Source organism: Lissotriton helveticus, chromosome 8, assembly GCF_964261635.1.
Source record: "Lissotriton helveticus chromosome 8, aLisHel1.1, whole genome shotgun sequence".
NCBI lineage: Eukaryota > Metazoa > Chordata > Amphibia > Caudata > Salamandridae > Lissotriton > Lissotriton helveticus.
Genome location: NC_136069.1, coordinates 572,491,570 through 572,514,111, shown reverse-complemented (window position 1 = coordinate 572,514,111; position 22,542 = coordinate 572,491,570).

Below are 22,542 nucleotides of genomic sequence, written 5' to 3'. Positions count from 1 at the left end.
GTTATACCTACCTCGAGAAGGCATTATTGTTTGGAGCAAATCCATGTCTACAAATGTTAGAAGGTACGGATTTGTGTCAAAACCCATGGGTGATTGCATGGGGATGTCAATAGACCATCCATAACACACCCCTGTGAAGTAAAGTAGCACAAAGTCCCTTCACATGGTCACTTGATAATGAGAAGGTATCACGCGGCGGCGGGGAAGAAATCTTAGACACACCTGCAGTAAGTGGGTTTCCAACTTGTCTTGGAAGGTTTGAAGCAGTCAAAATCCATGTATGTGTGTACAAACACCCAAGGAGATTGATGGCAGCTTCTGAAAGCTTTTCTTCCTTAGAATGGGAGGTTGGTGGGAGTAGGAGGCAGAAAGGTGCTGTGACGGTAGCAATAAGACAAGGTACTGAAGCAGGAGATTTCCTTTTCTTGCTGTTTATTGGTAAAATAACAGGAGCCAACAGGATGCCTCTTCGTCCTGTGCTTTTCATCTGCAGCTGCCCAGCAGAAGCATTCAGACCTCACAGAGCAGGTCAGCAAACATGGGCCACAAGTCAAAGCATACGAACTCTAAGGCATGCACAACATGCAAGTTCATGCAGACCTCAAGTCCAGAAGACTGAAAGCTTTGGCACCCCCAAGAATGGCAAGAAGATCCTGAATTTTGGGGAGTGGGTGGTAGTCCACAATGATATTCTCGTTAACCGCTTCCGCGCTACTGCGAATTCCCGCCGTGCGCTGAAATTTCAAAAATGGCTTGTTTGTGACAAAGCCAGCTCGTCATGCGCGCAGCGCTGGTAACGCCCATGACGAGCTGGCTTTGTCACCCGCGCTGAAGGGGTTAAAGAGTGCATAAGTTAGGAGATAAGCAAATATCTCCAGTCTTTTGTGGACTACCACAATAGTACTGACCCAATCTGAGTAATCTGTGGTTGTCATCACACCTTCCTGGATTAATTTGTCTAATAACTGGTTGAGATGTCCCTTCGACTCAGGGGGTTTGATCTGATCTTTGAGCAACAAGAATAGCATTATGTTTAAACTTAATTAAATGTTCAAACCTGGTGATATTACCAATTCTAGACTCAAATACCTCAGGATCGCTTCCTGAAAGCTTCTCTAAGTCATCACCATCGTGTACCTCAAGTGCTGAGAGCAACCTGTGTGTCATTCACTTGTACAGGATTCTCTGAACCCAGAAGGGGTTTGAACCCATCTGTGCTAAATCCCACCAACCAGCAATTATTTTGCCCTTCACTGACACATATATCTTTGTCCTGACATATCTACCCAAACATGCCATATTCTCAAAGAAATACCCCAATATGTCAATGTCTGTATCTCCATATGGTTTTGGAAAAAAAGCTTTTGGCTGTAAAGAAACCTTGGAAGACAAATTATGTGTGTAAAGAAGATCTGACATTATGGTAATGAGAGCACCAGGATCTGCCATTACGTGAAGTAATGTTACCAATCCTAAGCAGACAAAATGGGCCCTTAACTTTCTGACTTATTTAGGAATCACCTTCAACATCAATAGTCAAAACAGTTTTGTGAAGATCATACATATAATCCTGCATTCATTCTTCATTTAGTTGTATATTGTCACTTGCACCACATTTCCCCCTTTACAAACAGCTTGGGAATGTACCATTTTGTGACATTTAAGATATTTCGTCCCAAGCGCTGGACCCGTGGGACTATTGCTCAAGTGTGAATGTGAGCCACACCCGAGACATGCAGTACTCGATTTTCATTAACATGTTTAGACTCATGTACCAAATTTTAACTGTAGAGCACTTGCGTAAATTATTCGTAATACATTGCTTGAAACAATAGAACGTTTGATGCCTTTTGCCAAATCTGTAACTTCGGTGAGTGATGGGTCCCTTCAGCTAAGGAGCTGGTCCTGGATTTTTTTAGCAGGACAACTATAAACAAATTGGTCACTTATATACGTATCCAGTGATGTTCCAAAATTGCAATTTGATGCTAAATTCCTAAGAGCTAAAATACACTCTTCAATACTGAAGAAATTATAACGTTCCATTAAGGCACTAGGCTTTTCCATGAAGTTTTTACTATGCCTTTTAACTGCTTCAGTATAGGCAGCTCAGTTATCAGCATCACCAGAGGGAAGATTCAAAAATGAGAAATTGTCAAAAATGTGCTGCCCCTTATTGCCCAGATAACTAAAAAGTAGAGAAAGCTTCCTCTTGGGTGAAAGTTTTTCAGCATCCATTCCAAATAGAAACTTCTGAAAATAGCACTTGAGGTTTCCCAGGAAGCGATAAGAATGGTGTTAATTGTTCTAATTGGCGAGCACTTGCCATTGTATTAAGAACTCCAAATCAGATTAGAAAACGAATCCAGAATAAAGTAAATGTAGTAGACATACCACACACAGCTGATTTGCACACACGGTTGATCTGGTGTCCAGAGAATGTGTGCCACCAAAGAGAACAGTGTAAATTGAAGGTGAGAGATTTTCCGTTAAAAAGGGACAAAAACGTCTTGCTAAAACCCTTTCCAATGCTTTCCAAATGAAATATGCCCCAATCCAGGATGGCTGTCATATGAAGCGTCAGGATGGCATGGGTCACATGACAGCAACAGCCAATGGAATCTGGCATCTAGTTTGAAAGCCGCTTGCTTGAGATCAGGCGGGCAACTAGAGCCAAATTTCGAGGGGGAGGGGGCTGAACAATCTTCGGGGGGGGAGACTAGTTCTTCCAAACTTAGACAGAGTGGCAGTGAGAAGGGGTAAACACACAACAAAAGCCCCATTTACAACTAAATTGTCTTTTAAAGACCTGTGAGGTATTCGGGTGCGGCTGCAATTAGACGGTCGCCAGCCCGCGAAGCTGTCTTCACCCGGGCTGACACACACGACGGGGGGGGTTGAAGCCCCGTGAGCCCAATGGGTGTTGCGCGCCTGCTTGAGATGCAGAGTAGAGCGAGCGAGTCTCAGTGGACCCTGGCATGCAATGCAGAGATTCGATCACCCGAATAACAGGAGGCACAGTGAGAAAGCTCAGATGAAGAGCCTGTGAATGGGCAATCTGTATGGCAAGAGAAAGAATCAAAGTGAAGAGCCTAAAAATAAGGAGCAGTCACCGTGCTGTCCAGAGCAACTTGTGAAAACGAGGCAAATGCACAAATCAATGGTGCGCTCCTGCTGAAGAACGCCAACTCGTCATCAGATGTGACGGTAGCAATAAAACGAAGTACTGAAGCAGGAGAGTTCCTTTCATTGCAGTTGATTGGTAAAATACCATAGTAGTTGCATCGGTACCCTTGCCCCACAACCCTCCACCCAAATAATACACAGACAAGTATGTTTGGGAATAAAAAGTTGCAGGTTTATTTGTGATACAAATAACAGAGCGGGTTAACTGACAGGCGACCCCTCCACCCCGCAACCCCTTGTTGCAGGGCGCCTGAAGTAGAGCCAATGAAGCAGACACTAGTGGCCCTGGCCACGTGTCGACCGGGGAGGCAAGCCTCCCCCCGGTGGACCTATCGTCCACCTGCCCCGCCCACCTCTGAACAAGGGAGAGTCAACTCACACCTTGCCCAGCTAGGAGGGGCGTTATTAGCAAACCCCCGGTTGCTCAGGTTACAACCGCCCTAAGGACTAACGGGGTGCCGTTGAACCAAGTCCCCAAGAAGGGCCCCTTGGCTATGTATGACTCAGTATGGTGCCTCTCGCACTGTGGCTTCAGGTCCTGTTCCTGCGCCTGTCCTGTATGGGGGTCGCCTTGTAACTCCTCCTGCAACCTGGAAGACAAAGACATCATTACTATTCCCCCCTCCCCACTTCCCCCCTTCCATCGGGTGAGCGGTAGGGAGGGGAGTGAATTTGCGGGCCTCGCGCCCGGCGTCGTGGGGGGAAGTGAGGGAGCGGAGGGAGCTCGGGGCCTGAGACCGGGCTGGCGCGGGCAGCCGGGAGCGACCGACGAGGACAAGGAGCGGCGGCAAAGAGGGCGCCAAGGAGGAAGTGCGCCCGTATAGTCAGCAAGGAAAGGGGGCTGGCCTGATGTCCTGCCCCGCCCACCCACCCTCCCCAAGGCGGGCCCGCGGTTCCCTGCGCACTACTACGGGGTTTGCCCTCCTATGGGGTCCCCTGCAGGGACCGCGGGCCTCCCGCATAGTAGTTGCATCGGTACCCTTGCCCCACAACCCTCCACCCAAATAATACACAGACAAGTATGTTTGGGAATAAAAAGTTGCAGGTTTATTTGTGATACAAATAACAGAGCGGGTTAACTGACAGGCGACCCCTCCACCCCGCAACCCCTTGTTGCAGGGCGCCTGAAGTAGAGCCAATGAAGCAGACACTAGTGGCCCTGGCCACGTGTCGACCGGGGAGGCAAGCCTCCCCCCGGTGGACCTATCGTCCACCTGCCCCGCCCACCTCTGAACAAGGGAGAGTCAACTCACACCTTGCCCAGCTAGGAGGGGCGTTATTAGCAAACCCCCGGTTGCTCAGGTTACAACCGCCCTAAGGACTAACGGGGTGCCGTTGAACCAAGTCCCCAAGAAGGGCCCCTTGGCTATGTATGACTCAGTATGGTGCCTCTCGCACTGTGGCTTCAGGTCCTGTTCCTGCGCCTGTCCTGTATGGGGGTCGCCTCCTTTTCCACAGCCCTGGGCGTGGCACCCGCTGCGCCCAGAGCCCCCACTACCTAGCCTCTAGTTCCCTCTCTATCTGCATCCGGCTCTTTCTGGCACTTCCCCCAAGTCTAAGGGGAAAGTCGCCATCCCCACTTTGGACTTTAGTTAGCTTTTGATCCGCATCCGGACGTTTCTTGTGCTTCCCGTTGCGCATGGATGCGTGTACGCGCATGCGGACAACCTCCCGTGTTCCTGGTAGCTCGCCCCTTTCCATATGGGGCCAGGAGTCATTTCCGACCATCAGAGGCACGTGGTCCCAGTTCGCTGCTCAGAGCGCAGAGACCGGTGCGCGGCAGCGGTCTACCCTCTGTCACCGGCATGCCTCAACTTAAATTTGAAAGGGGCTGAAACTAAGACCAGGGCATTGGGGCGGGGGTGGGGCACCCCGCCTGTCCAGTTCTAACTGGCCTTGGTGTGTTTCCTAACCCAAAGCCCTAGAAGCATGAAAACGGCCTTCTAAATTGCTGACACCCATGTCAAGACTAAAACTCTCCAAGTTGAAAAACGGCCTTCTAAATTGCTGACACCCATGTCAAGCCTAAAACTCTCCAAGTTGCATGGGGCCTCGCTGTATCATCTCACCTCTGCTGCGGAAACCATCCGTGCTGAGAGCCTTGTTGATTGGATATCAAGGACTTCGCCTCAATTATCGCATGGCAGCTGTATGGGTGCTGGGGTGGTTCTATGTGAACCGGGGGATGTGCTTTCTGTTGTATTGACCCGGACCGAGTCCTGCCAATAGCATTCTGGGTAATTTTATAATGAATCTGTTATCCCTCAGCGCGCCCAGTGATAGGACCTTCCTGTGCGAGTTACTGGAGGAAACTGAATCTGTTGTGTCTTTTACGTCGCTTTCGCTTTAACGGAAGTTTACCCCAGATCATATAGCTGTTTTCTGGTCTATATTGTTTGCAGATCAGGGCCCGTGAGGTGTGCCCGCAAAATCTGGCATGACTACCGCGGATCTGTTAGGCTGTTAATACTGTGTCGCTCTTGGTAACGGACACTACCAGGATCCCTGCCATTCGGCCCGGTACCCGGAGATCTTTACATTCCCAGACATAACGTTGGGAGTGCCTTCATTCACCCAAGTTCACTGTTGTTAACCGTTTGGCAGCGAAAGAGTCAAGCATGTCTCCTCGACGCTCACGAATAGAGTCAGTATACGTGGACCCTTGCATGGACGGAAAAACTTATATACCATGCCGGCTGCTGATGCCCATTATAATGCCTCACCACATATGACCGAAAGCGGAAACACCATTATATATAACTTAGCTAAAGCAAGTGTAGAAGTATACACCGCATAAAGGGGTGATCACTTATTCTAAAATAAATTGCTTATAAACAATTTACCACTGCACAGCACTACAACTAACAGATGCAACTGTTAAACGGCCCGATGAACTCAGTTCATCAGCATCGCTATGATGAAGGTACCGGCAGGTGCTGCAGGGATTCCAACTGTACGGTGATACTGCCTACCTGGGAGCCGAAGATGGTCATTATGTAATGTAACTTACTGACTGCATCCGAGGCAAAGTAACGTGCGACAGGAAGGGAAGTTCTGAAGTGTTCAATTACTTAATACAATAGGAATAACATTAGGCAATGCACACGTGTGCTGACACGGCAGCCCTAAGTCTAATACGAGGACCAGGGAAGAAATGTAGGTTGTGGGGGGGATCCACGACCCAGTTTGAGTCCCAAAGATATACCCCTCAATGTCGGTGGTGGAGTCTAACTCCTCGAGGTGCAGAGGAGTACACATCTCCGGCCTGCGGCGGCGTCTCCGCAAAGGCATGGGAGCGCTCCCCCCATGGCTGGCAGTCACTGACAATAACCCCATGACATCACCTGCGGCTGCAGCTTGGCAGGCAGGCGGGGCAGGGCAGCTCACAGATGAGATGAGGAGAGGTCAATCGCCCCTCCACGGGGTGGAGAACCCACCCGGCTCCTACTGCGTGTTCGAGCCCCGAATAAGCACAAAGGTATTGTAGCATTGCGAGTGGCGATGCGGTACCAGGTGCTTCCTGCTTCCTGTTCGTGCTAAGACAGATGACAGAGGAAGACGCGAGGGAGACGCGGCTATAAGGATAGTTTGCTGTTCACAGCAGTGCAAGGACTTCCATGTGCAAGCCCTTGAGCGAGAGTAGAGGGCGCACCTTGCGCCAGCCCCAATCCCATCTCAAGTCCACGCGCTATCTCATGCAGTAACTATGGCGTCGCGACTGGGGAACAGCCTGGAGCAGCCGCATCACTGCTGTTCGGGGAAATTTGGACACATTTTCATATATTGAAAGTGTGCCACCGTCAGTTGTGAAGCGCCAATATTACTTTAACTAACAAGATGTGCATTAAAACCCAAAGGCACCCGCACCTTAATCGGTACTCTTCCCCCGCCCGCTCGACGTTATGATATTTGAAAATTGGCCTAAACGGCCCGAAAGTGCATTACCGCATTCTTATTTGCCACTGTAGACCTCCTATGGAGACCTAACGCCTAAACGGCTTCAAGGTCATTGCTTTTCTTGAAGCCCGTGCGTCCCACCCAGGGGGGTTTCCGATTGGGTGCATGCAATTCAAGCAGCGGACCTCGTCCACCGCGAGAATCAAAACACCGCTCAAGTTCCGCTGTGGGTCCTCCGAGGACACGCGGAAACTGCAGAGATACATTATGCGTTCATTCCAATCTGTAATGAGATCCCATCTTGTCTATGGGCGGGATGTGCAGTTATAGTTACATACAATCTTTATAGCTAGCAAAGTCCAGGGTGGATTCCTACTCTGACGGGCCTACGGGCCTAATTAAAAGTATCTGTTTTGAGGAGCTCGTTCCATAACGTCTCCCTCTGCCAACATGAATGGCCGCACCAGCCGATCCCTTGATACATTATGTAATATTGTACATCTTGCAGCCCAGAAGAAGTCGAGGGGTGCTTCCCAGGACGAACGTGTGTTGAATGGCAAACTTTTCCGGCTTAAAGAGGAACACTCAATTACAACTATATGCCCACTTGAGTTCTGTGAAAATGTACGCATCATGTCGCCATAAGCACTGTAATTTCCGTGCATGGCTTGCAGTGGCAGTAGTTGCCCATGAATATGTAAGGCCAGATGAAGTAATGTATGTATGCTACAAACTCCTTAAAAAGCAATTTCGCCAATCATGAGGACCAACAACACATTCCCATTGGGTACTGAGAAACCACCCAGTCTCGCTCACTCATACACCGACATTTTGAGCCTGAGTTTACCAACTGGCGTTGGCTGCGCTCGAACTCCCAACCTTTCAGTTAGTAACCGACGCCGCAAGGACGGCGCCACAGAGGCTGAAAATTACGCCAATAGAAATTAATCTCCTTTCTCAATCCCTTTCTCGTGTGAGTTCAAACGGGCCCTGCAATTGACGCCTCTAAAAGTGAAACTCCGGGGTTTTGGTCGCCTGTTGAACCTTTGCCACTTCCACTGTAAGCGTTAAAAGTTGATTCACTGTCTATGTTGCAACCTAAATTTTATCATGTAAATCCCCCTCTTATTCACGTGTCCTCTTGATGCGCAACCTAAGTTGATCTTTGCCAGGCTAATAACAGCTCCCGAAACTTCTCGCCCCCTCGTGACCACGAAGGGTGCCACGACCTGAACTAATCCGAGGCTAAATGGGGAAGGAGGCTCGGTCCCCCGGTACAGTCGCAGCCAGGACCGGGGGTGGCACCAAAGGGGGGCCTTAACTTTAAATGCGCGTTGGTGGCCCAGCCAGCTCAGCGCTCTTCCACGTCTTCAAGTAAACATGGATCCTTAGCCTGCCGCACAGGCGTGTTGGGGGGGGGGGGTCGCCGAGCCCACGAGGAAGGGCTACGGCCTGGATGCCAGGGAATGCGGGCACCGTGCTGTCAGGGTGTAAGCAGCCGCTGCCTGCGGTCCCCAACCTTGCCCTCCCCCACCCTTGTCCTGCTCCTCTACCTCTAACGGACACACCCTCCAGTAGCAGGCATGTGCAAAGCAAATTGCACGCCCACTGCTTGCGGCGTGTTGATGTTAAACAGCTGCATGTGTATAGTTACCACGGAATCGTTGTCATTTTATCGACCTCAGGAGGATGAAAGTGAATTGGCCCTGCCGCAATTGGAAGCGGTAACCAAATTCGTGGAGTGGAGGTAGAAGCAGTCCAGGGAGAACTAGGGGGTGGCGGAGTGAAGGTAGAAGCAGTCCAGGGAGAACCCTTTGACCAGATGGCGCCCCTGACCAGGTGACCACAGTCAGACCAGCGCGGTCCCATCTCCAGCCCCACGCTGATTTGCTGGCCACCGCGAATCCACAGAGACGCACACAGCTGCCCATCTGACCCCCGCGCCCCCGGCACACCGAGGGTGCTGTTTGCGACGTGCCGAGACGCCCCGCCCCTCCCCCTGAGTGGGAGCAGAGACTGCGGCAACCCCAGCGAGGAGCAGCAGTAGCCAGAGCTGTCCCAGCAGTGAGAGTCAGGATACGGACCTCACCAACGTTTGGCTTTACTTTTTCTGCCTTTCCCCCGGCACACCGAGGGTGCCATTTGCTAAGCGCCGGCACACCGAGGGTGCCATTTGCGAAGCGCCGAGACACCCCGCCCCTCCTCCTGAGTGGGAGCAGAGACTGAGGCAACATCAGCGAGGAGCAGCAGCGGCAGGAGCTGCACCAGCCCATGCACACAACCCCCGCTTGGCCAGGCGCACCGCAGCGCCGCTGTTTGCCCCGACCACGCTGCTAACAAAGGGGGGGGGGGTTGCCTCACCGCCCGTGACTCCCCGACGCTGCTGGCCCTTCAAATGCGGCCGGCGGACCCCACGCGGAGATCAGCGCATATGTAAATCGCCCCCGTTGATCAAGTTGACAAATTTGGCGGCGGTTTGCGACCCATTGTATTTGCAGCCAGTGGCGGGTAATTCATCGAGGCCACTGTACCCTTCTCGTCGCGCGCATCACCCCCGCCATATTTATGTTGATGGCTTGATGGCGGCGGCGAGACCCAGACGGTAAAATCAGCCAATTTGGCGGCCGTTTGCAAGACCATTGTATTTGCAGCCAGTGGCGGGTAATTCATCGAGGCCACTCTACCCTTCTCGTCGCGCGCATCACCCCCACCATATTTATGTTGATGGCTTAATGGCGGCGAGACCCAGACGGTAAAATCAGGCAATTTGGCGGCCGTTTGCAAGGCCATTGTATATGCAGCCAGTGGCGGGTAATTCATCGAGGCCACTCTACCCTTCTCGACGCGCGCATCACCACCACCATATTTCGTTGATGGCACGGCAGATAACCCCTCCATCGCGCGCATCACCACGACCCAGGCCGCAGATAACTCCCACAAACAATGGCGATCGGCCATCATTGCACTTGATGACGGCGGCGGAGCACATACGGCGAGCAACGTGAGGCCCGCATGATCCCACTGCAGTTCTGCCCTAACTGTTGCAGCGGGGGAACCTTTCCGTTATTGTACATTCGCCTCACCAACACCAATCTGATTTTGGTGACAGAGGCGGGCCCCACGCGGTAATTTTGGTGGCGGGCCCCACGCGGCGTAGCATATGGCCCCCCTTCCCCCGACGACCCTCCGCCACTTAGAACTCGCAACACAAATGCGACCGGCCACAAAGTGGGATCTGAACCCACGCCTTCAAGTAAACCATGCCCCGAACGCAACGCCTTAGACCACTCGGCCAAGTCCAGCGCTTGTGCCTTGAGCGGCACCCGTGCACAGCTGCAATACATTAATGGGAGAGAGCCAATCAGCTTTCATTCAAGCGAAGCGAGGCTCATCCACAACGTAGGGGAGAGCCCGGTACTCGAGTTAAAGTCTGCTTCAATCTAATGTTTGCACAATTCGTAGAAGGCTTTTAATTAATGGCGGCCGCGTGCAAGGGCGGCCGCGTGCGGGTGATCGCCTGCCATTCTTAACAATCCTTGCCAAGGGCTCGGGCCTACGTACCATGCTATTCACGCATAAAGCCAGACATCGGGGTGTTAATGGCGGCCGCTTGCATGAAACTCACCCCGGATGAAAACGGGTCGGCAGGGCTACAGGGTTAAAGGCGGCCGCTTGCAAGCACAATGACCCGTACCTCGAGGTAATGCAAGAGCGGCCGCGTGCGGGGGGTGATCGCCTGCAGAAGTTGCGCAATTAAACATGCTATTCACGCATAAAGCCAGACATCGGGGTGTTAATGGCGGCCGCTTGCATGAAACTCACCCCGGATGAAAACGGGTCGGCAGGGCTACAGGGTTAAAGGCGGCCGCTTGCAAGCACAATGACACGTACCTCGAGGTAATGCAAGAGCGGCCGCGTGCGGGGGGTGATCGCCTGCAGAAGTTGCGCAATTAAACAAATAAACGGTCCTAACGTTATGGCGCAATTAAACAATTAAACGGTCCTAACGTTCCATGCAATTTACGAATGAAACGGACCTCGTGGTAATGCGAAAAAAGCGTATCCGTTTTCCGCTGACTTCCCCCTTTCTTTTTTCCGACAGAAACACTGACTTGAGGAGTTAGCCAGCCGAGCCGCTGTTTCTCTCATTTCCAAACACCGCCGGAGAACAGCCACAGCACTGCGAGCTGAGCCGGACAGACAGCATTGCACACCAGACCGGCTGCATCGGAGACACTTAAAAGTAAAACCGAACAGCGAGCGGGGGAAGCCTGATTCTGGTTGAGTACACACGCCTCTTTAATTCTTTCTTGTGTAAACTGTGCTCGAACATGCTCCGCTGACCGCCGGGCATTGCAATCCGACAAAGGGAGCCCGCGGCCGCGTGCAGGGGTGATTGCCTGCCGAAGGTTCCAGGCAAGCCCTTTATTCTGGGGCAATTTAAACCACCAAACAATGTGCAGCTGGGACCAGTGGCGGCGGACCCACAGTAATCACCTCACAATTGTAATAATCCCGCCACAGCTAATACACCGCGGTACGATAACTCCCGTACAGCAGCCTCGCATTCTCCCGCCTCGCTCACAACCTCGCATCCGCGCTAATCAACAACGTCGGCCTTCGGCCGCCGTGCTGAACGACGCGAGCACCTGCCACGCAAAATCGGACCATGGGCTCCCCCGTGGTAAACCACGCAGCCCTGTCGACTCGGCTATTACCGAGGACGGGGCTCGGGGGGGAGGCCTTGAATGATCCCTTACCTCGATGTTAGAGTGAATTTGCGGGCCTCGCGCCCGGCGTCGTGGGGGGAAGTGAGGGAGCGGAGGGGGCTCGGGGCCTGAGACCGGGCTGGCGCGGGCAGCCGGGAGCGACCGACGAGGACAAGGAGCGGCGGCAAAGAGGGCGCCAAGGAGGAAGTGCGCCCGTATAGTCAGCAAGGAAAGGGGGGTGGCCTGATGTCCTGCCCCGCCCACCCACCCTCCCCAAGGCGGGCCCGCGGTTCCCTGCGCACTACTACGGGGTTTGCCCTCCTATGGGGTCCCCTGCAGGGACCGCGGGCCTCCCGCAGAAGCCCAAAGGGGTGCGTCCCCGTCCTGTGCTTTCTGTCTGCAGCTAGCTTCCCAGCAGTAGCATCCAGACCTCTCTCCTACTTCCATTCCAAAAGGCAGAAAAGTGGGTACAGAATAATAACCCCAGACAACTGTTGGCAAACGACAAGGGTGCCATTTGGCTGAGAAACTAGCAGTGGCTGAAAGAAGGTCCCTAAAGAGGACACAGCAATTATTATTTCATGAGGATGTTTTTGTTGTGGCACTGAACAGCAACTGGATGCAAATCCAGTTCACAGTCAGGGCAAAGGAATGGCCAAAGCTTAAAGGAAAGCTTGTGGAAAAACAGATATGTCAGAGCCAGAAGTCCTTTCAAGATGTACAAAAGTAGTGATCTTTTTTCTACACAAATATAAGAACATTAAGCCGTTATACAGCAAAGTACATACAGAATAAATTGCTTCTGCCCATCATCTCTGAATTACAATTCCAGTTTAACATGATGAACATACGTAGTTCACAATTTTTAGATATGACATATCTTGGGTGACCAGAACCCGGACAATCTAGGATCATCCCAATATTCCAGTTCATTTGTTTTCAGCATTCCAGAAAATCTGTTCTTAGTTCAGGCACGAGCTGTGGCAACTCACCATGAAGCAATGTGATGTTTTAGGTCTGGATTAACAGCACATCAGTTGCCAGACCCGAGGTGATCAAAAATGAGCCTTAAGTACACCAGAGGGGGACTTTGGCTCCACCTAGATGTTGATGAACCTGGGTACAGCTTTTGATTTGGCCAAGGTAGTGTGCTTCCACAGAAAAGTGCATCCCCTACAAGAAGCTATGAATCATTTGTTTATGCAGCTGTGTGAGCCAGCAGCAATAAGGCTCACTTGTGCACATAAGTATGTATTCAAGTTATTGTTCTGATGGGCTGGAGCTTGCCCTTTAGCAGACATGCATTCCGCTGCCTTCAGGCCACACTGGTGTTACAGTAGGATGCAGTTTGCTCTTTAGGTGACACACATGCCACTGTTATAAATATTTAGATAATTGCAACATTACTTATTCTCGATTTCCTTTATCACTAAAACTCATCTCTCCAGTCCCTCATTCCTTTTTAGGTACGGTTTAGGTCCGGCTTAATAGAGTAGCTGTCACCTGACCTTATGTAAGCACCAGAACAATGGCCATTAAGAAGCACTAATAAAGAGGGACTTTTGCTCCTCCCCCTCCCACTCATGACGGACAGGATCGCAGGATTTGAGGGGGCAGTTATTGTGCGCTTACACAAAAAGTGTTTCTATTGCACTCTTAATGGATCCGGAAGGCTTTCTCCTCAAATAACATGTCCACTGTGTGTGAGCATAATGATGTGTGGGTGTGTAATGGGAGTCCCTTGAGGTATAGTGTGTGCATTCGTTATGGAAACAGCATGTTTACACAGTCACTCGTCTATATCGGTGATTTAACTGCTACTGCTTGTAATAGCAGCCTCTGACTAGTTAACTCTGTCTCCCTTCCTCTGCATGAATTTATGAGAGAGGAGTGCGAAACTGGCCCTGACGTCCACTATGGCTGGTCATTAGGTTGGATTTGAGGTGTCTCACTCAACAACTTGCTACTCTTTTTCCCGGTCATGGGTCTGCTTAACGACTAGGAAAGAAAACATTGTGGAAAGATGCTTAGCCAGATGAAATCTTCAACACAAATTTGCCATGTTCAGAGGGTTTTCATTACTGCTTTTTGATGGTGTGGATTGTGCTTGTTTGATTCTCGGGGCCAGCACTTCTCCCCACTCCCAGCATCTTCTCCGCCAATGGTGGGGAGAGTCAGAGTGGTGGTAGTGGGGGAGGCAGAGAAATGGAATGTGTGTGTCTGAGGTGAAACTACATTTTAAATATTATTTGATTCGCAGGCAGAGCTGGGGGCCTGAGCATGTGCCTGGATTGCATCATGTCCTCCTTGTGGTCAGAATGGAAATCTTTGGCCATTATTTCCACTGCCTGTTGAATAATTTTTTTATTTTTATTTTATTTTTTTATGGAAACTGGGAGTTCTTTTTATTATACACAAAGTGGAAACTGGGTAGTTAATTCTTGTACCCTCTGCTGGCTCTGTCCTGTTGAATAATTTTGAACAGTGAATGCATGAGGTGCATGCCCAGATATCTTCATTCCCATCCTTGATTAACTTTTAATCCTCAAGACTGTTTGGCACAATCTTATTCTAAACAATTTACATTTCTAGGGCTATGGGGTGATTTGGTTTTGTCTGAGCGTGACAATTAGAGTTCGGGCACTAACAAGGGGAGGTCAGTGATGAAGCACATGCCCTGGGGATGATTTTAATCAGCAACGTCCCCTGCCTCTATTTTCAGAGGATTCCGCTTCAGAAACAATCCATACAGGGCGTGCACAATCCACAGCGAGTAAGGAATTCTAAATAGATGCAGCAAGGAGGTGCTGAGACCCCTAAATTCAGCCCCGTGACCAGCGGCTGGTCCATGCAAGGACTACAAGTGCCTGGCACTAAGAATTTGAAGACAGATCTGCCCCTGTTCTTCCCACCCCTAAGGATGACTCTGAATACTGCAAGACTATTGCTACTCTCTTCCGACATCTTCCCCGCCCCTCTGTAGAAGTTGTGAAGTTGTTGACTGCGAGCTGAGGAAACCTGGTTCTAAATATTTCTTTTTTACTTAACACTTATCATAGAAACTGTAATTGTAGGTATAAAATGTGGGAAATGGTTATGTATTTTAACATCTACTATTCCTTTCCAAAAAAGCACCACACTCATTGCTGATTCAGCAGCTTGGCCCTGTCCTCTGTCATCAACCGCTTATATTGACCAAATTCTGCGATCCTGGGGAAATCACTTTATCTCACAGTGCTACGGTTCTCATCACTGCCAAAACTGGGAGTGCTTAGAACCAATCAGAATGTCACTATTGAAACAGCATTCTATGGAACTGGTTTCTTGCATTTTTAGCTGTTGGTCAGATCCCCCACGCAACTTCTCTATTGACTGTCCAGTAATAGATTATGTAGATTTCTGCCCCCCTGTGAATTCATTGTTTAGGGACAAAGGATCTCTTATCAGAATCTTAGGGCAGTGCAGATTACTGCGCTGCACACACAGACGTTATGTGATTTGTTTGCTGATCTAACATAACAGATGTAAATAGGTGGTAGTGCATGGTGGTGATTTATTTGTATGTCTTTTTGCTTATAATTCTGTTGCACTGAATTTCAAGGATCCAGTGACTGCAAAGGACAAAAATGTCCAAGAAAGATTTCCATATGGCTACTATATGATGATGAAAGCTCTGTGGATTGAGTGCCAGCTATAGAGTCTTGTGTCTAACCAGCAGGTCTTAGAAGTCAAAAACTCAAAGCCCCTGCTTACCTGCTCATCCTTTTGAAGCTGATGAAATGGTTGTCATTAAGCTGGTTAATAGTAACATCTATTTTAAGAGCACACCAGGTTTTATGGCAGCAGGCACTAAATGTAAACACAAGTTAGGGCGGGTACTGCTGTGCTAGATAGACGATTATAGAGGTAATCACACAGTGAAGAGGTGACCTTAGGTAAACCACACAGTTGCTCCTGTACAAAGGACAATCTCAAGTTCCAGAACCAGAACAATATGAAGATATGCATGTCGGAGCATTCAACTCAAAAAGCCTCAACCTCTTCAAGGTCCTAAAAACAAACTACAAATCTCAAGCAGGCAGGAGCCTTTCATCCAGGTCACAACTCTCACAAATTCCATGGCCTACAAATGTGAAAGATTCTCTGTTCTGTATATCTATCCACCCCTCATCTGATCCTCTGTGGAACACATTTTTGCAAGCACCTAGAATCCTTAAAGTTGATACTGTATATGTGTCTGATTGCAGTGAAAGTGGCATGCCTGTGTGAGTGGAGGATGAATGGCGGGTTTGTTGGAGAGCAGTGTGCTTGTGTGAGCACAGTGTGCGAGTTATGCCTTTCTGAATTCAGTGTGACAGGTGTGCCTCTACGAGGGTAACATGAGAATTTTGCTAATGTTAATGTAGGATAAACAGTGTGCTGACGTGAACGGGAGTTGAATTATATGGATGTGAGGCAGCAGGATGAGAGATGTACCTATTCAAGTGCAGTGGTGCATTTGTATGAGTGCAGGGTTACTTCTGTATACGAGTGAGCTGAGGGTGAGCCTTTGTGAGTTCAGTGTGAGGGTCAGCCCTATGTGATTTCAAGTTGAATGCTGGGCTTGTTGGGGACTTTTGTGGCTGTGTGAGTGCATCGGAAGGGGTGTGTTTGTATGAGCGCAGCATTATAGGTGTGGCCAGGTAAGTGCAGGTGAGTGGTGTGACTATGTAATTGCAGATGGGTTGCTGCGACCAGGGGTGGCTCTAGGCTCAAGGTGGCCCTGGGCAGGGAGCGTAGGTAGGGGGCCCGAGGCAGCAAAATCCCTGCCAGGGGCTGCCACAATTAAGGATATATATTGGCGTGGCGGCCCCTGAGGTTTGGCGGCCCTGTGCAGGTGCACAGCTTGCACATGCCTAAGGCCGGCCCTGCTGCGACCATGTAATGCAGGGTGACTAGTGTTTGTGTGTGAGTGCCGGTTGAGAAATGTGCCTGTGGAAAAAGGTGTGCCTGTGTGAGTACAGAGGTGTTTGAGCATGTGTGGAGAGTAACAGTTTTTTCTGTGTAAGTGTTGGTTGAGCAATGTGCCCGTACAAGTGAGGATGAGTGGTGAGTGTAGGATAAGATGTGTGTCTGTGTGAGTTAAAAAATTAGATTTGTGTCTTTGTGAGTGCAGGATAAGAGCTTTGCCCAGGTGAGTGCAGGGTCAGAGTTATGTCCATTTAATTGCGGAGTAAGCAGTGTGCCCATGTGAGTGTAGAGGTGCATCTGTATTAGTGTAGGGTGAGCAGAGTGCCCATGCAGATGGAGGGTGAGCAATGATAATGTGATTGCAGGGCAATGGGTTTGAGTGATGGAGAGCATTGTGGGTGCAGGATGAGATGTGTGCTCATTTTAATGCCGGGGCGGCGGTGGGTTCTTTAACAGTGCAGGGCTACAGATTTGCATGTGTGAGTGCATTGTAGGTGCTGCATTCTTGTGAGAGCAGGGTGAACAGTGTGTCAAAGAGAATGTAGATTGAAGGGTGTGCTCCAGTGAGTGTGGGGTGATAGGCATGCCTGTATGAATGCAGGTTGAGCGGTGTTCCTATATGAGTGTAGAAAGATTATTATATCAGTATGACTGCAGGGTGAGAGGTGTGTCGGTGTGGAGAGTGAGAGCTATGCCATGTGAATGGTATGACGGTGTGAAAGCAAGGTAACTTGGCGTGCCCATGTAGTGAGACTGTGTGAGCGCAGTTGAAAGGATTTCCTATGTGAGTGAAGGGTAAGCATTGTGAGTGCAAGGGTGATAGGTGTTGCTGTGTGCTTTTAGGGGATTGGTGTGCCCATCTGATAGCAATGTGGGGTACACTTCTGTGAGTGCAGGGTGAATGGTGTGATTTTTGCTGAGCAGTGTGTCTGTGTGAGAGTTCGGCAAGTGATGTACCAGTGTGAGTGGTGGGAGAATGGTGTGCCTATGTGAGAGCAGGGTGTGTGATGTGCCTCTGTGAATGCAGCAAAATAGGTTTATGAGTTTAGGATGAGCAGTTAGATGAGAATGTATGAGTTCAGGGTAAAAGCTGTGCTGGTTGAATTGTGTACCTGTGTGAGTGCAGGGGGTTGAGTGTTCCTGTAAGAGAGTCTGGTGATAGCTATGCCCACGTGAGTGGATGGTGAGAAGTATGCCTTTGTGAGTGCACAAAGTGGTGAGTGCCGAGAGTGGTGAGTGCAGGCCTTCATCTGTATGGGTGTTTGCTGAAGAGTGTGCCCTTGAGAGTGCCGAGTGAGTGGTGTTCTTGTGTGAGTGCAGGATGAGAGGTGTGCTTCAAATAGTGAAAGAGTGTATCTGCATGGGTGCACTGTTGGAGTTGTGTCTATGTGAGTGCAGGGTAAGCAGTGTTCCAATGTGAGTGCAGGGTGAGAGGTGTTCCGTTATGAAATTTGCATTTGTGAGTGCAGGGTGAGAGTTGTGCTTGTGTGGGTATAAAGTAAGCGGTGTGAGTGCAGGGTGAGTGATGGAGCTGTGTAGTGTGCAGTGTAGGTGCAGGGTGAATGTTGCTCTTATTGGAGAGCAGAATGGCCGTGCAAGTGAAGGGTTAATGATGTGCTTCTGTAAGTGCAGGTGTTTGTATGAATACATCGTGAATGATGCACTTGTTGGAGAGCACTGTGGCTGCATGAGTGCAGGGTAAGGTGTTTCAGTATGAGTGCATGGTAAGAGCTGTGCTTATGTGAGTTTCTGATCAGAGCCCATATGAATCCAGGATGAGCAGTATGACTGTGCAAATGCAGGGTTGTCTATCAGTGCTTAATTTGAGCCAGTGGTTTCTGGTGCTGGGCACTGGCACCTAAGTCAGCACCAGCAGTTATGACAGTCCACCACATGGTGGCACTGTCTGTCTAATTTTGGAATGAGCACACAACAGTTGTTTAGTAATTTTATATACAATACAAATTATTAATACATGACACCCAAGCCATTCTTATACTTTGAGTGGCATTGAATAATAGTCTGAACTGTCACATGTACAGAAGTGTCATGGTTAGTAGTTGTGTTGGTGCAGTTATTGGCAGTGCTGGCAGGGAGACTGGGGGTGCAAGCTGCAGTGGCCTCTTGAGAATGGCAGTGGCACTTCTTCTTTTTACAAATTAAACACTGTTGTGTATGCATGACTGCTGGGTGAGGGGTGTTTCTCTGAAACATGCATAGTATGCTGTGTGCATTTGTGTATGCTAGGTGAGAGGTGTTTCCATTGGGTGCAGAGTTGTTTCTGTGAATGTAGGGTAGGAGTTGTGCCTATGTGATTGCAGGATGAAGTGTGCTCCTAATAGTGCAGCGGTGTGGCTATATGAAGGCAGCATGAGAGGTGTGCTTATGAGATTGCAGCGTGAGCTCTGTCCCCATGCAAATTCAATGGAATGCAGGGTGAGACCAGGGCCCCTCTGAGTGCAGGAGTGCCTTATGGACTGCAGAGGGACAATTGTGCCTGTGTAAGCATAGACTAAGCTGTGTGAGTGAAGAGTGATGTGCCATTGTGGGAGCAGGCTAAATGGTGTGCTCATTCAGTACGCTGGTGTGAGTGCTGGGTTGTGCCTGTATGAGGGATGCTCCCTTGTGAGTGCAGGGTGATTTGTGTACCAGTGTGAGAGAAGGTTCAGCGGTGTGCTGTGCGAGTCGAGGGAGAGTGGCCTATTTGAATGAAGGTTGAGCAAAGTGCTTGGAAAGTGAAGGGTGGAGCAAGTATAAGTCAGACATATTGGCATTGCCAATGTTGTTGTTTTTTTTTTCTTTTGTTTTTTTGCAAAAGACAGCAGAGAAACACAGGCCCTGCCAGGAAGTTCTGCTTTTAACTAAAATATTTAAATAAATAAATGCATGCTTATCCCTATACACTACCAAATGCTACTATATAAATGTCACTTCAGGAAAGTCCTGGCAAGATTCTACTTCCAAAGCGAAAGCCCACACTATAGATCAGTGTTTCCCAAACTGTGGTCCGCGGACCCCCAGGGGTCCGTGACACATTCCCAGGGGGTCCGCAGGCAACAGTTTTAAAAGCACAGAAAAGTTTGTTGTATAATTAGCAGCTTTCCAGCAGCAATAAAAGTGTCAAGATAAAGCCAGTGATTAATGTACCTGCTGGAGCGTGAGGAGAGTTTTGTTTAGTGGCAGATTTGACTTAACTAATGTAGCACAGAGGGTTAATGTGCCTACTGCAAAGAACGTGTAACATGCATTTTAAAAAGCAGCATTTTATGTGCATAGGTTCGTGGTTACTGCTTTTTTTCACAGAGATTCTTTTGTTACTGTGCACTTCATAAGTGACAATCGTAATGTAGCAGAGGGACCTATAAACTGTCATCAAAGAGCTGCTTGCAAACTGCATGGTACCAGTTAGTAACTTTTGTTTTTTCCCAGTTATTCATTATCCTGATGCTGCTAAAAAGATTTATTTGGGTGGAAATACATTTTTAATGTTAAAGTCAGTGCTAGCCACTGTGTTGTGTTTTGAATTCTGAGTTTGTGCTTTTCCAGACCAAGCAATCTTTAAACATTTTATATACACACTGATTTACATGTACGATTCAATGTCTCTATATGTGTGTGATGTAAAGTGCTCTGACATCCTACAATGGTATGAGAGATGCTATAAAACAAATGAAAAACATGTGACAGAGGGGCTATTACTTCAATATAAAATACTAAGGGCCAGATGTACGGTCCGTTTTTATATGCGTGAAAGAGTTTGTGAACCCGCTTTCACATGTAAAAAAAACGTATTGGGCCATGTACATTGCCTATTTCACGAGTCGCAATTTGTTTGTGACTCGCTAAATAGGTTTTGCAACTTGCTATTTGGAAGGGGCATTCCCTTCCAAATAGCGAGTCTTAAAACCATGTACAAATGTTTTGCGGTCGCAAAACACTCGCACTTACTTCAAGTAGATGGTAATGCATTTGCAAATGGGAAGGGGTCCCCAGTGGACCGCTTCCCCTTTGGAAATGCATGCAAAATTATTTTTTAAGGGCAGGCGTTTCATTTTCTTTTTTTTAAATGCATGGTAAATGGGCTGCACTTTTTTAAACTGCTTTATTTAAAAGCAGTCCCAGACATGGTGGCCTGCAGTGCCCAGCAGGCACCATACCTAGGAGGGCTGGCATTCCCAATAGGCTCGCAAGTTGCGAGAGGCTCATTAATATTAATGAACCTCGCAATTTGCGACCCCATTGGGAATCCAAAACAGTGTTAAACACACTGTTGTACATTTCATTTAGCGACTCGCAATTTGCCACTCGCAATGTGTCGCCAATTGCGAGGCGCTAAATGAAATGGTCGTACATCTGGCCCCAAAATCCTTAGCAGCAGATTTACAAGCCCCTTGTGCCTCTTTACGCCGCCGTTGCGTCACTTTCGTGATGAAGCGGCGACGCAAAAGAAGCCATGGTGCAGGGTATTTACAACGTGACGCATCTGGGAGATGCGCCACGTTGTAAAGCCCTGCGCCAGAAGGAGGCGTTCCGGCGCAGGAACGCCTCCTAAAAGTGGCTGAGTGAAATCCACAAGATTTCACTCAGTCATTTTGGGGCCCATGCTGCGTCAAAACCCTGCGCCTGCTTGAAGCAGGCGTAAGGATTGACGCAGCATTAACAAGATTCGGCCCCCAGAGCATTGCTGGAGCTGTGTCGCGCTTGCGACGCAACTCCAGCAGTGCGCCACCTTTACGGCACAGATGCGTCATGCATCTGTGCTTTTTTGCCCCATGAGGCGCAGCATTGTAAATGCGGCGCATCAATGGTGGCGGAGGCATAGCACCCAATAAGTGGCGAATCCCTGCTGATATGCATGGATGCATCACTTATTGTAAATCTGCCCCTAAGTACTTTGAGTATTTGTTTTGTGTGCACACGTGTGTATTTTTTTCGAATTACTGTTTTAATATTTGAAATTTAACTCATACAAATTGCTTGGGGGTCCCCGGCTTCCAGTGGTGACTCAATGGGGGTCCTCAGGAGTCAAAAGTTTTGGGAACCACTGCTATAGATGATCGAACTCTTCCCCTATATGGTTCACCAGGGCAACTTCTCCTTTGAGCAAGCAAACCAGTTGTGATAATTCAGTAGGATATTCACACAGCTCATGCCTCATATGCATTATTACCATTTCTTTTCATGTTATGGTCGTGTCAACTCTTCTTTCTCCTTCCTTCACTCACCTTGCCACCTCTTCCTTTGACCGAATCTCTGCTTTTGATAATCTGGCTATAGAACATAAACCACACAACTCAAGTGAGGAAATCTGTGAGACAATATTGGCATCTGCCTGATACATCCTGATAGAAGTTTGATTTTAGCAGCATCCACGCTCCCTCAATATGACGGTCTCTGGTCTTTAATGTAGGTTATCTGTGTTGTGTTCAGTGCACACCACACATGGTCCATTGGGCCGTGGACCTGTATAAATCTTTGTGATGACTGTTGCCTGCCACAGGAAGAGAAGGTAATGTAATGTCCCCACCCGAGGAGAATTATCATTCTTCACTGCATCCCACTAGCCCCGGCTCCAATTAACAATACAGTTATCGAAATTGTGGGCAATATCGGGAACAAAAATATATTTCTGCCACGGCCTAAGGATGAAGAAGAAAAAGATGGAAACATTTAAGGAAAGCATGCTAGGGTGCAAAGCAAGCAATTTGTCACAGCAATATTAAACAATATATAAGCAACTCAAGGTTGCACTAACCTCGAAATACATGAATAACTTTGAAAATTGGAGTTTCTTTCCCTG